Raw genomic sequence first — 13,142 nt, forward strand, 5'->3', positions numbered from 1 at the left:
GCCGAGACACACAGGAAATATTTCACACCCTCGGATATAGAGCCAAACACTCTCGTCCATGGTAATGAACCGGCATATGGCACATCGTACGGTAATTAGCCGCTGTATAGTTGTTTCAGCATATGGCAATTAGCCCCCACTAGCTGATTTCACAAAATCTAGAATCGTTTTGGAACTCATGTTCCTATACTCATCAGTGTACGGTAATTAGCTGCCACATAGCTGTTTTACAAAATACCTGGAACGTTTACATACAACCATACATTCCACACTTATTTGGTATACCGTAAATCATATCGTTTTGCAATTCAAGCATACAATTTTATACAAATATGGATACGGTCACCTCAATAATACAGTTAAATACAACATACAATTTTCCAAATAAAGTAGAGATGATACCCGATATTTTTGATTTTTTTGAAAAATGTAACCTAAAAATCCTGCATTTTTTTACCCGATAGATTTCCCCAATTAAGTAGTCAAAACATACATACGATCTACAGATTTACCGATCTCCATTTCAAAAATAAACTGATATAAACAGAATCCCCTTACCTGAACCCGAAATCGAACTACGAACTCTATGACTCCCAAAACGATGAACTGAGACACCAAAACCTAAACAACGCAGAACAATACTTCCTTACAATTCGTACTACTACACTTATTTCGAAACAAAAATATAAACCGAGCCTTACCTCGATTTTGGACCAAAACCCGAAACTGCTCGAATCAAGATTTCGAGCCACTATTCATGAAGAGAATCCTGCTTTGATTTACGCAGTAGAGTCAGATTCATGAATTAGGCGACGAACGGCGAAGAAATCTAGAGAGAGAGAGAGAGAGAGAGAGAGAGAGAGAGAAAGCTTTGAGTTTCTAGAGAGAGAGGGAGAGAAAAGTGATTTCTTACTCCCAAAGCAACCCCAAAGATCTTTTAAAGGACCCTTGACTCGATCAATCTCGTCGACGAGATGACGCCCTCGTCGACGTGGCGGTGGCCTCATCGACGAGCCCAAGATTCCAGATTTTTTCCAAAATCATCTCCTTGTCGACGAGACACTGAATTTCATCGTTGAGAACAGAAGGGACTTCGTCGATGAACTCTGGCTTCGTCGACGAAGCTTGCCCAATTTACCAATTTACCATTCTTTTATATAATTAATCCATATATCATGGTTCGGGTTCTTACAATGCAGGAAGGTGTAGACGTGCGTGTAGAATGTAGAAAATCCTAAAGTGTACATGGTGCAGGTGTAGCCATAACTTCCTCAAAAATTTCTTCAAACAGATTGCTCAAATCATTTTCAAAATCACTTGTAAAAGTAACAAGAGAACAATCAAATTATATGCTCCATGTATCACTACTGGTGCTAAGTGAAATTTTGGATAGTCTATTCGAAATATCTCGGACCCAAGGCATCAAACATTAATGCAAACAGCAGGATTTCACTAACACTGCAACAAACAAGCATGATCAATTTTTTTCAAAATTTTTAGATTTTTTAATTAAAAATAAAAAATAATTGAAAAAATACAAATTTTAAAATTAAAGTCGGCACTTCCCAACAACGGCGCCAAAAACTTGACTCACTCGAAAAATGAACAGTTCGGAAGTTATCCCAATTATAGGAGTTATGTCATATAATACTTAGTCCAAAGGCCAGATCGTCTCCCCAGGGAATGCAGTTTAATTCCAAATTTTACATAATTAAAATCAGAATATAATAAACAAAAGGGTCATTGAACATAGTTCAGATTCGGGTTTTCCTGGAAGTTTGAGACTTTCTTTTTGATGAATTAAAAGAACATACAATTTAAACTATGAGTCCTAACACGCACTAAATTCAACAACGAGAAACGGAAATCCTATGTTTAATAGCCAAGCAAGAATTGAATCCTACGTTGAACTTCGAACAAAGATTAAAGACAATAACTTTCCTACATAACTTAAGCGTGCAATTAAAAAACTCAATCAAACGCAAACTCGTAATTGAACATGCAATCCTAACAACCTCAATCAACACAAAAGAAAGAAACTTTAACACAACCAAGAAGGAAAATTTAACTCTTTGACAATTAACAATAACCGGAAACACGATAAAAGTTTGAACTTTAATTAAAGAGAACCCAACAAAATTTAAGTCTTAAAGAAGAGTTTTTTTCTCTTTTTTTTAAGAGACCAAATCAAACTTTAACAATAATAAAAAAAAAATAACTCAACCAAAACTAACTCTAATATTAATACTAAATACGGAGAGAAAGAAAATAAATTAACTAACATTCAACTGAAAAATAATAATTATTCAATCAACTATTTTAAAAGAAAGAATAAACACACACACACAGAGGGAGAGAGAGAGAGAGAGAGAGAGGAGTATTGCTGGTCGTGTAGGAAAACTAGTGTGGGAGAACTGAGTTGGCAGCAGCAATAGGAAGTGGCGGCCTCAGGTTCTCCTTCACGCATCAACAGCAGAGGTAGTGGCTTCGGGTTGAAGGAGGAGCAGCAGCCAGTAGAGGGGGTCTTAGGTTTGGGCCTCCAGCAGCACAGCAGCAACACCCAGTAGCGACAGGACAGCAAGGAGGGCTCGACTGGGGTGTTCACGGGTAGTAGTGGCGCAAAAAAGCTTCGGGTTGCAGTGAAGGAGAGAGCATATTGAGACTCGGGTACCTCCTTCACAGCAGTAGCGTGGTTGGCTATGAGCAAGAGTTGCAACAGGGAGAGGCTCTCAGCTGATAGTAAGGGAGGGGAGAGAAGTAAGGGAAAGAGGGAGAAAGGAAGAGAAGGGGAGACCAAGAGTGAAAGAAGAGAGGAGGGAGTTAGAGAGAATGGAGTGTGAGAGAGGGAGCTAGGAGGAAGGGAAAAGGAGAAGGAGAGAGGAGGCAGGTCAGCTGTTCTCAAAGCCTTTCTTTTTTTTCTGTTTCTTTTTTTATATAGAATTCCCCCTAGAAGCCCTATATGCCCAACACACAAGAGGGAGGACGACCTGGCTACATGGTCGGGTCAAATCAAACCATATAAATATATATATATGTTTTTTTTTCTTTTCTTTATTTGTTTCTTCCCTTTTTTTTCTTTGTTTCCCAACGCACAAGGCCAATTTTTACCTTTCTAAAGCTCGTATCTCTCAAAGCTCAAAACATGAAAGTCATAGAGCTTTTCCTCAGAATTTTGAGTCGTCTTGATCGGAGCTCAAACAAGAATGTTACCCCCAGAATACGAAATAGTGTCGCTTTTGGTTTCCAATAATTGCCCTGGCTTAAAAAAATACCAAAAATTCATAAATTACTCAATAAAAACCCAAATATTATAAATAAGACACAATGTTAAATTATTGAGAATAATTAGGCATTTAATTAAAAATATAATTTTTAATGATGAATTAAAACACCTAATTACGCAATTTAAACGCATAATCACAATATAATAAGGTCATCTGGTAAGTACCTAGTTAATTACACAGGGGTTTCTTAAGGTGGAAAGTTGAAGGAGTCACCTGGTAAGAACTTAGTCAATTACACAGGGATCACCTACATTTGAAAAGGAAATGAGGTCGCCTGGTAAGTACTTAGTCAGTTACACAGAGGTACCACGATTGGAACATTGAAGGAGCCACGTGGTTAGAACTTAGCCAATTACACAAGGATCACCTACGCTCGAAAAGATAATGAGGCTGCCTGGTAACTACCTAATCAATTACACAGGGGTATCCCTAGGAAGAGAGTTGAAGGAGTCACATGGTAAGAACCTAGCAAGTTACACAGGGATCACCCATTCTTGAAAGATAATGGGGTTTCCTGGTAAGTAGCCAGTATATTATACAGGGGTATCCCAAGGTGAAAAGCTGAAGGAGTGACCTAGCAAGAACTTTGCCAGTTACACAAGGATTACCAATGTTTGAAAAGATAATGGGGCTGCTTGACAAGTACCTGGTCAATTACATAGGGATATCCTAAGGTAGAAAGTTGAAGGAGTCATCTAGTAAGAACCTAGAAAATTACACAAGGATCACCTATGCTTGAAAAGACAATATCAATCACAAGGACTCGACTACATGGAATGGCAAGCTTAATAGCCTTGGGTGGGTTGTTCAACCCAAGAAAAATCACTGACAGGGTTTAAATCACAAGCTAGTGTTCAACTGAAATCCTAGATGACCAAGATTGAATTGTCTACACAACACACTCTTAAAGATGATGCAATTAATGTGTAGAATATGCTATTCCTAAAATATACATGTGTTCTTAATGTTACAAATAAAACGCTATATGGATGCAAGGTATGCACATGATCTTCATACTGATACAAATGACATGATACGATTGCAATGAATAAATGAGAAACCTTGAGCAAATCCATGACTTGCTAGAATAAGGATTATAAGAAAGCCTTCCACTATCACTTTTACTACATTTAATTTCCTTCATTTTTAGTGGTTATAGGCCATATCATTATAATGTTGTGGTGGATGCTTAAGTCCATTTTGGGTTTTAGATATGTAAAATTGTTTGTCCAATCTTTGGGTACCCCTTGAGATATGGTGATAATTGCTCATCCAAGATATTCACCCTAAGGAATTAAAATAGGAGATCACCTAAGTGAGGCATAAGAAAGTCGCCTATGTAACGACCTCAAATTTTCTACTATATATATATTTTTTCCACATACTATTAATACTCTGATACCATAAAATTTAGTCAAAGTCAACCCGAACCCATAGGTACCGAAAATTTACCTATTTATACATACATGTCATCTAAGCAGTGAAAATTATAATATACTTAACTTATATACAATACCAGAGTTTCATTGTTTCTACATATACACATATATCTCAAAAATCCATCCTACCACCGATCTCTAGTACTTACCCTGCAACTGAGGTAATACCAACGAACTCCTCTATCACGAAGCTCGCTCCACTCGTCTGTCAGGGTTTCCTAAAATATTTATAATGCGGGAGTGAGACACCTCTCAGTAAAGGAAATAGACTAATATTAGTATGTGACAACGTGAGTTTTATCATATTATAAACATATACTGCAAATAATATAACTATAATATATCTTTAAACTATTATTGATAATGCATGAAAATTTGTACTTTTTAAACATAATCTTACTATAACATAATGATTTTTCACATTATTTAAATCATTGGTTAAATCTGTATATTACTGAAATCTTACCTTGGCTGTATAACTGCAAATCATGAATTAAACCTGCATGACTCGGGTTGTACGGCCCGTAGGCTAGACTTAAAGCTGGCTGGCCTACCAGGTTAAGTCAAACATGACATAACTATGCACAATTGCCAACCCTGCTAGGTTTGCCCATCCTACTCTCCATCAACCTATAACGAGTTAGTACACAGTGCGTATCCTACTCACCGCCTACACTTCAGGGCTAATCGGCCTCCAACCCACACTTCCTGAATAGTGTGGTTGCACTGTTGGCTATACACCAATCTGGTCTGCCTATCCTACTCTCCATCAACCTCTAACGGGTCGGCACACAGTGGGTATCCTTCTCTCCTATCTGGCTAGCTAGCAGTGGTACCATGCTCATAACATATGTAACCATCCAGGTTCTATTACTATATAATACATTTCACATAATATATTTATGTTCATAAATAACATTTTCATATTTTTGAAATAAAATCTGGCTTTTACATATTTTTGAATAAAATCTGTCATTTCATAATTTTTGAATAAATTATCATATTAAAATTGATCACGGCATCTGCGCTAGCTTATCATATCATGACATTTGTGCCGACTATCATTACATCGCATCTGCGCCGGCTGTCATATCATAATATACTATAAATATCTTAGCTTCTGTACTGTTTATGAACTTTCTAAAAATTACTGTAAAATCATACTTATTTCATGAAATATTAACATATTCTGACATACTATTTTTCAATTAAACTTATACTCATGCCACACGAATGAGTTCTACTCTGTATTATACTATAATATGTTATAAATCTGTTCAATACCAGTATTCCCAAAAACTACATTAATTCATAAATAAATTTCTAAAAATACCTAACTTAATCTATTCACCTAATTCCTGAGAAGCCTATTAAAAGCCTTAAACCACGGTTACAACGTCTAGAACTCCAAATCCTAAAATTGCATTAACCTTTATTCAAACAACTCTAACCCCAATATATTACTATCTAACACCTTTCTCGAGTTCACACATTCCTAATAACCGCATAAACCCTAAATTAACTTACTTACTCTGATTTTGAGATGGTGCTCAAGAACCCCAAATCAGTAAATACTCAGGCTAAGTTGTAGAGAATCTCCCCAAGATCATCATGGTAACTTCCAATCGTCGAAAAGGGGAAAAATGGAGTCGGATCAAAGAAGAGAAGGAGGAGAAACCGAAAGTTAGAGAGAAAAAAATGAAAAGAAATAGAAAAACGAAAAGAAACTAATACCCTCACTGAAAATCTGATTTTTGCGTACATATAGACTACTAGCCACGTGACTTCATCGATGAGACACGTGTACTCGTCGATGATTCAAAGAAGGGTGTTCATCGGCAAAGATAATGAGTTCCTCGATGAACCCTTAATGGCCTGGTTTTCCTGTTCTCGGTATCTTCTCTTTGACGAGACACGTGTACTTTGTCGATGAGATCTAAAAGGACGTTTGTCAACGAGAACCCTGGGTTCGTCGACGAATTCCTACTGACACTCCTTAATATAATTCCTTTTTCCTTATTTTCTTTTCCTTTATTATTTCATTGTTATTATTTTTTCGGGTCTCTACATCCTCCCATCCATTTAAAAATTTTGTCCTCAAAATTGGCTATTCATCTCTTACACTAAATCCTTAAAGATAAACATTAAAATTTTATTAATAACCCTCACTTATAGTGGAGGAATGTCGTGGTTACATTTACAGTCCTAGGAGATTACAATAACTTACCAAAATTCTCCCAAAACCCACTATATCCTATAATCCAAAACAAAATTTACACATATATTACCCTGCATTGCTTAAAATAAAATCGAAACAATACTTACCTTACTTGAGCTATTATTTTACTTTTCTTGACTAATGTTGATCCCCACTGAATAGATGTGGATACTTCTGTCATATGTCCTCTAGCTCCCATGAAACTTCCTCCACTGCATGATTCCTCCACAATACCTTTACTAGTGAAATTTTCTTGGTGCACAATTCCTGTTCCTTCCTATCCAAAACCCGCACTGGTATTTCTTCATATGTTAAAGTATCTCTAAGCTCAAACTCTTCATAACTGATCTCGTGGGAGGGATCTGAAACGTATTTCCTCAACATAGATAAATGGAATACATCATGAATCTTGGATAATACTAGTGGTAAAGCTAATCTGTAAGCAATTGGACCCACTCTCTCATGTATTTAAAATGGGCCAATGTACCTTGGGTTCAACTGACCCTTTCTCCCAAACCTTATAACTCCTCTAATCGGTGCTACTTTCAAGAACACATGGTCTCCTACATCAAATTCTAATTTTCGGCGGCAAGTGTCGGCGTAACTTTTCTGTCAACTCTAGGCTGCACTAATTCTGTCTCTAATAAGTCAAATTTTATCATATGCCTACTAAACTAACTCTGACCCCAAAACTCGCCTTTCTTCCACTTCATCCCAATATAGCGGAGAATGACATCTCCTATCATATAATGCCTCATAAGGTGTCATTTCAATGCATGCCTAATAAATGTTATTATACCCGAATTCAACCAGCGGCATAAACTGGGTCCAGTTACCCCTGAAGTCTAGCACACATGCTCAGAACATATCTTCTAGTATCTGAATCGTCCTCTCCATTTGCCCATCAGTTTAAGGATAAAACGTTGTACTAAATGATAACTGAGACCCCAAAGCCTCCTACAAACTTCTCCAAAATATGGACGTGAATCGTGGGTCTCGGTTTAAGATTATAGATACCGGCACACCATAGGGTCGAACTATCTCCTGAATATATAATTTGATCAGCCTGCTCATGGAATAGTTGACTTTAATAGGGAGAAAATGAGCAATCTTCGTCAACCGGTCTACAATCATCCAAATGGCTTTTTGCCCATGCAACGCCGACGATAATCCTGTAACAAAATCCATAGAGATATGATCCCACTTCCACTTAGGAATATGGAGTGGCTGCAAATGTCCTGTCGATTTTTGGTGCTCAGCCTTTACTTGTTGGCACATCAAACACTACTCCACAAATTTGGTTATCTCCCTCTTCATGCCGCTCCACCTGAATGACTCCCGGAGGTTCTGATACATCTTAGTGCTTCCAGGATGTACTATGTAAAGGGATATGTGTGCCTCTTCTATGATAGTCCTCTTAAATTCAGCATCTGCGGGTACGCACAGCCTAGTACGAAACCTCATAGCTCCATCATCTGAAATATTGAACTCCTCCCCCTGTCTATCCTACACTTTATCCCTTAACTCTTCTAATTCTGCACCATTCCTCTAAGTAGTCTTAATCCTCTCCTGCAGGGTAGACTGTAGTACCAGGTTGGCAATAAATGTCTGGTGCTCACCCTCTACCAACTTCACATTGAGCCTCTCCAAATCCATCTGAATCAAACGTTGAATTACAACAGCTGATAATGCTGCTCGCACTGATTTTTGGCTCAAAGCATCAACCACCACGTTAACTTTCCCCGGATGGTAACTGATGGTGCAATCGTAATCCTTAATAAGCTCCAGCCACCTCCTCTACCTTATATTTAATTCTTTTTGCATGAATAAATACTTTAGGCTCTTATGGTCAATAAAAATCTCACACCTACCCCCGAGAGATAATGTCTCAAAATTTTTATGGCATGAACCACCGCAGCTAACTCCAGATCATGGGTAGGGTAATTCTTTTCATACTCCTTAAGTTGCCACAAAGTGTATGCAATAACTCTCCCGTGCTGCGTCAACACACATTCGAGTCCCTTCTAGGATGCATCACTGTATATAACAAATTCATCCTCTTCTAATGGAAGAGATAACACCGGTATAATGACAAGCTGCTGTTTTAACTCTTGGAAGCTCCGCTCACACTCATCGGGTCATTCAAACTTCATATTTTTCCTTGTGAGTCGTGTTAGTGGACCCGATAATCTGTAAAAAGTTATCCACAAAACGCCGATAGTACCCCGCCAGACTTAGAAAACTTCTGATCTCTTGACATTTCCTCGTCTCACCCAATTCACTACCGCTTCTATCATTCTTGGATCTACTAATATACCATCCCCAGAAATATCATGTCTGAGGAAAGTGACCCACCTCAGCCAAAAATCACATTTTTTGAACTTAGCGTATAACTTCTTTTCTTTTAGTACCTGCAATACTAGTCTTAGATGATCTTCGTGCTCTTTAAAATTCTTCGACTAGACCAGTATATCATCAATAAAGACAACAACAAACTAATCTAAGTACTGATGGAATATCCGATTCATCAAGTCTATAAACACTGCGGATGCATTAGTCAGACCAAATGGCATAACTAGAAATTCATAGTGGCCATATCTAATCCTGAATGTTGTCTTTGGAATATCCTTGGCTTTAATTTTTACCTGATGATATCTCGACCGAAGATCAATCTTAGAGTAGACCTAGGTTCCTTATAACTGATCAAATAAATCATCAATTCTACGAAAAGGATACTTATTCTTGATCATCACTTTATTTACCTCCTATAATCGATACACATCATTCTCAGCATTCCGTATTTCTTTTTTACACATCATTCTCAACATTCCGTATTTCTTCTTTACAAACAGCACTGGCGCTTCCTAGGGCGACATGCTAGGTCTAATAAATCCTTTATATAACAACTCCTGCAACTGATCTTTCAGCTCTTTTAACTCAGCTGGGGCCACCCTATAGGGTGCCTTAGATATCGGTGCTGTTCCTGGAAGTAACTTCACGACAAACTCAATCTCCCGATCTGGTGGTAAACTAGGTAACTCTTTTGGGAATACATCTAAAAATTCCTTGACTATTGGGATATCAGCAAGTTTCAATTTTTTCCCTTTGGTGACTCTTTTATATAAGCTACATACCCCTGGCAACCATTCTGGAGTAGCCTCTTGACTTGAATGGCTGACACTAATTGTGGCGAGGCACGCACACGCGATCCCAAAAATCTGAATTCTTGCTCTCCCGGGGGTCTGAAGATCACCTCTTTTTTATGGCAATCAATGCTAGCGTAGTTAGCTTCTAGCCAGTCCATACCCAATATCATATTGAATCCCTACATGTCTAATACCATAAGATCGGCTGGTAATATTTTCTCTTAAATACTCACTAGATAGTTTTTAATCACCCTTCTACATCTCACTATCGATCCGGTTGGCGTGGCTACTGACAAATCAGTATCTAACAACTGTGTCTCAACTCTAGTTGACTTGACATACTCCAACAACATGAAAAAAAGGGTGGCACCTGAGTTAAATAAAACAACAGCTTTATATGATAATGCAATAATCATACCTATCACAACGTTGCCTGCAGCCTCAGCATCTTCCAACGTCAATATATAGACCCTCTCCGGAGCTGTGTTCCTCTGATGGCCGCCACCCTTAGGTGCCTAGTTATGTCCCGGGAATAGTCTGGGAGCGGGAGCAGTACAGTATTATGCACGACAATCTCGTGCTACATGACCCGGTCCACCACATCGGTAGTAGACATTCCTCCATGCTCGGCATTCTCCTCTGTGTCTCTTTCCACATGCAAAACAAATAGGATATGCCTGCTCACCCTGAATCTCCCGTCACCCAGTCTCCTGCCTCTGAGCTTTGCTATATCTGCCTCCCCTCCAAGGACCTTGGCTGAACCTGCCTGGAATCCCGGAGGCGTAGGCCTCTTTCTCTTACTCGACGTCTCTACATCCCTCTATCTGATCTCCTCTATCACTGTGGCCTTGTCCACTGATTTAGAGAAATCCTACACCTTTAAAATTGCCACCTATCTATGGATGTCATGCCTCAAACCCCTCTCAAACATTCTCGCCTTCTTAACCTCATATTAAATGATGTAGGGAGCAAAGCGTGACAGCTCGATAAACTTTGCTACATATTGCTGAACCATCAGTCGCCCCTATGTCAAATTCAAGAATTCTGCAGTAGAGACCCGAACCCGTAAATAAGAAAAGGGGGTTTTCCAGCAGGGTTTGTTGATGAAGGTAAAAGGTTCATCAACGAAGTTCCTGCAGTACCTCATCGACGAAATTCAAAGCGTCGTCAACGAGGGAATACGAAGTAGGCCAAAGTATTTCCTAAGAAGACTTGTCGATGAAGGTATGGCTTCGACGACGAACCTCATGCCTGGCTCCTCGACGAAAGCACCACCTCGTCAACGAGATTAACTCGGTCAAAGGCCCTATAAATAACGTTTTGAGTTGCTTAAGGGCTAAGATATCCCAAAACTCTCTCTCTCTCTCTCTAAAACCAGCGGGTTCCCTCTCTCTCTCTCTTCGATCCTTCGCCATTTGTTGTAAGTTACTACAAACGAAGGTTCCTACGTAGATCAAGGAAGGAAGCTTTACAACTTTAGCGGATCAGATCGTCGTTTTGAAGATTTTTGGGTTTTCCCAAAAATCGAGGTAAGGATCTGATTCCATTTTTGATTAAGCAGTTATATAGTAGTCTAAATTTCAGAGAAGTTATGTTCTATGGTTTTTAGGTTTCGAGTATCCCAGGTTGTTGGTTTGGACCGTTTCGTACATGGTTTTGTTTCGAGTTTAAGGTAAGGGAAATTTGTTTACAACAGTATTTTTGAAAAACTAAGCCGCTAAAAAGATAGTTCATGTTTATATATATGATTTGACTACTTATTTGCTAAGTTTCACCAGGTAAAAATACCGGTTTTGCGATTTTACGTTTTTTGGTAAAAATGAGGATTTTGCGTATGATCTCCAAACTTTACAAAATTTCTTTATTTGCTTTATTATTTATGTAGGAGATGCTTGAATCCCTTATTTCTCTGTTAAATAATGTTTGTTGTATTATATACTATATAGCGGGTTTTTGATCAAACCTAGTGTGACATATGTATTGAAATGGTATGTGGGAATTTTTTATACAATACATGTGAATTATAGGAACTGGAGTTCCATTTTGTTATACTAAAATGTGGAAAATAGGTGCCGATTATATACCGAGCTTTATACCTAAAAAGGGTAAACCGAGAGAGTGTGTGCCGGTTTATACCCGAAGTGATTGAATGAGTTTGTGAAAATACTGAAATTGTACAGGTTATTATGTTTTCATTATAAATTATATATATGATATATGGAAACACAGCTTGCTACCAAAAGAAGTTGAAAAAAAACTTCAGTTATGGGGTTGAAAAATACTTTAAACTTTCATATACACGGTTCCGATGCTAGCAGTACAGTGCAACCACACATGAGGATCAGTGTGGGTACGTAAGATAGTTTGCTTGCAGGAGTTCATAATCAATGGTGAAATAATAAACTAGGGGAGGCATTCAGACTATAGAATAGATGCTCAACAGTGTCTGCACGAACAGAGCACATCAGAGGCGTTAGTGCACAACCTGTGCCACGAGGAAACTAGGCAAAACTTGTCATACCAAGCTAGTTGTTGTTCTAATATTCATATGCATGATTTAAATACTAGAATGTGCAAATAAATTTCATATGATGCAGTATCGTAAAAATGCTTTATATGTATCAGTTTTAATTGAAATATGTGTATGTCGTCACACACTGTTGTAATATCTTCTTCCTTACTGAGAAGTGTCTCACTGTTGACCTAATAGGTCGCACCCGGTTTTGATAATGATAAATATTGATATTTGATGTTTGTTAAATGTTTGTGCAGGTTCAAATCAAACTTCCTTGATGGCACTTGAAGAAACAAGAAGACCGTGAAGCTTTGTAATTTACATTGCAATATATTAGTCATTTATGTAATAAAGTCTGTAATAGTAATCTAGGATATGGTTTGTATGCTTGTCACCTGCACATCATACAGGATATAGCGTAAGCTCAATTAGACCATAGCAAGACCTTAGGCTCCAACACTCACACATATAGCATAAAATATATGAGTGTGTTATAATTGTGCTTAAAATTGGACAAATCTAAGCAAGATAAGAGAAGTT

The sequence above is a fragment of the Malania oleifera genome, chromosome 7 (genome assembly GCF_029873635.1).
Source record: "Malania oleifera isolate guangnan ecotype guangnan chromosome 7, ASM2987363v1, whole genome shotgun sequence".
NCBI lineage: Eukaryota > Viridiplantae > Streptophyta > Magnoliopsida > Santalales > Ximeniaceae > Malania > Malania oleifera.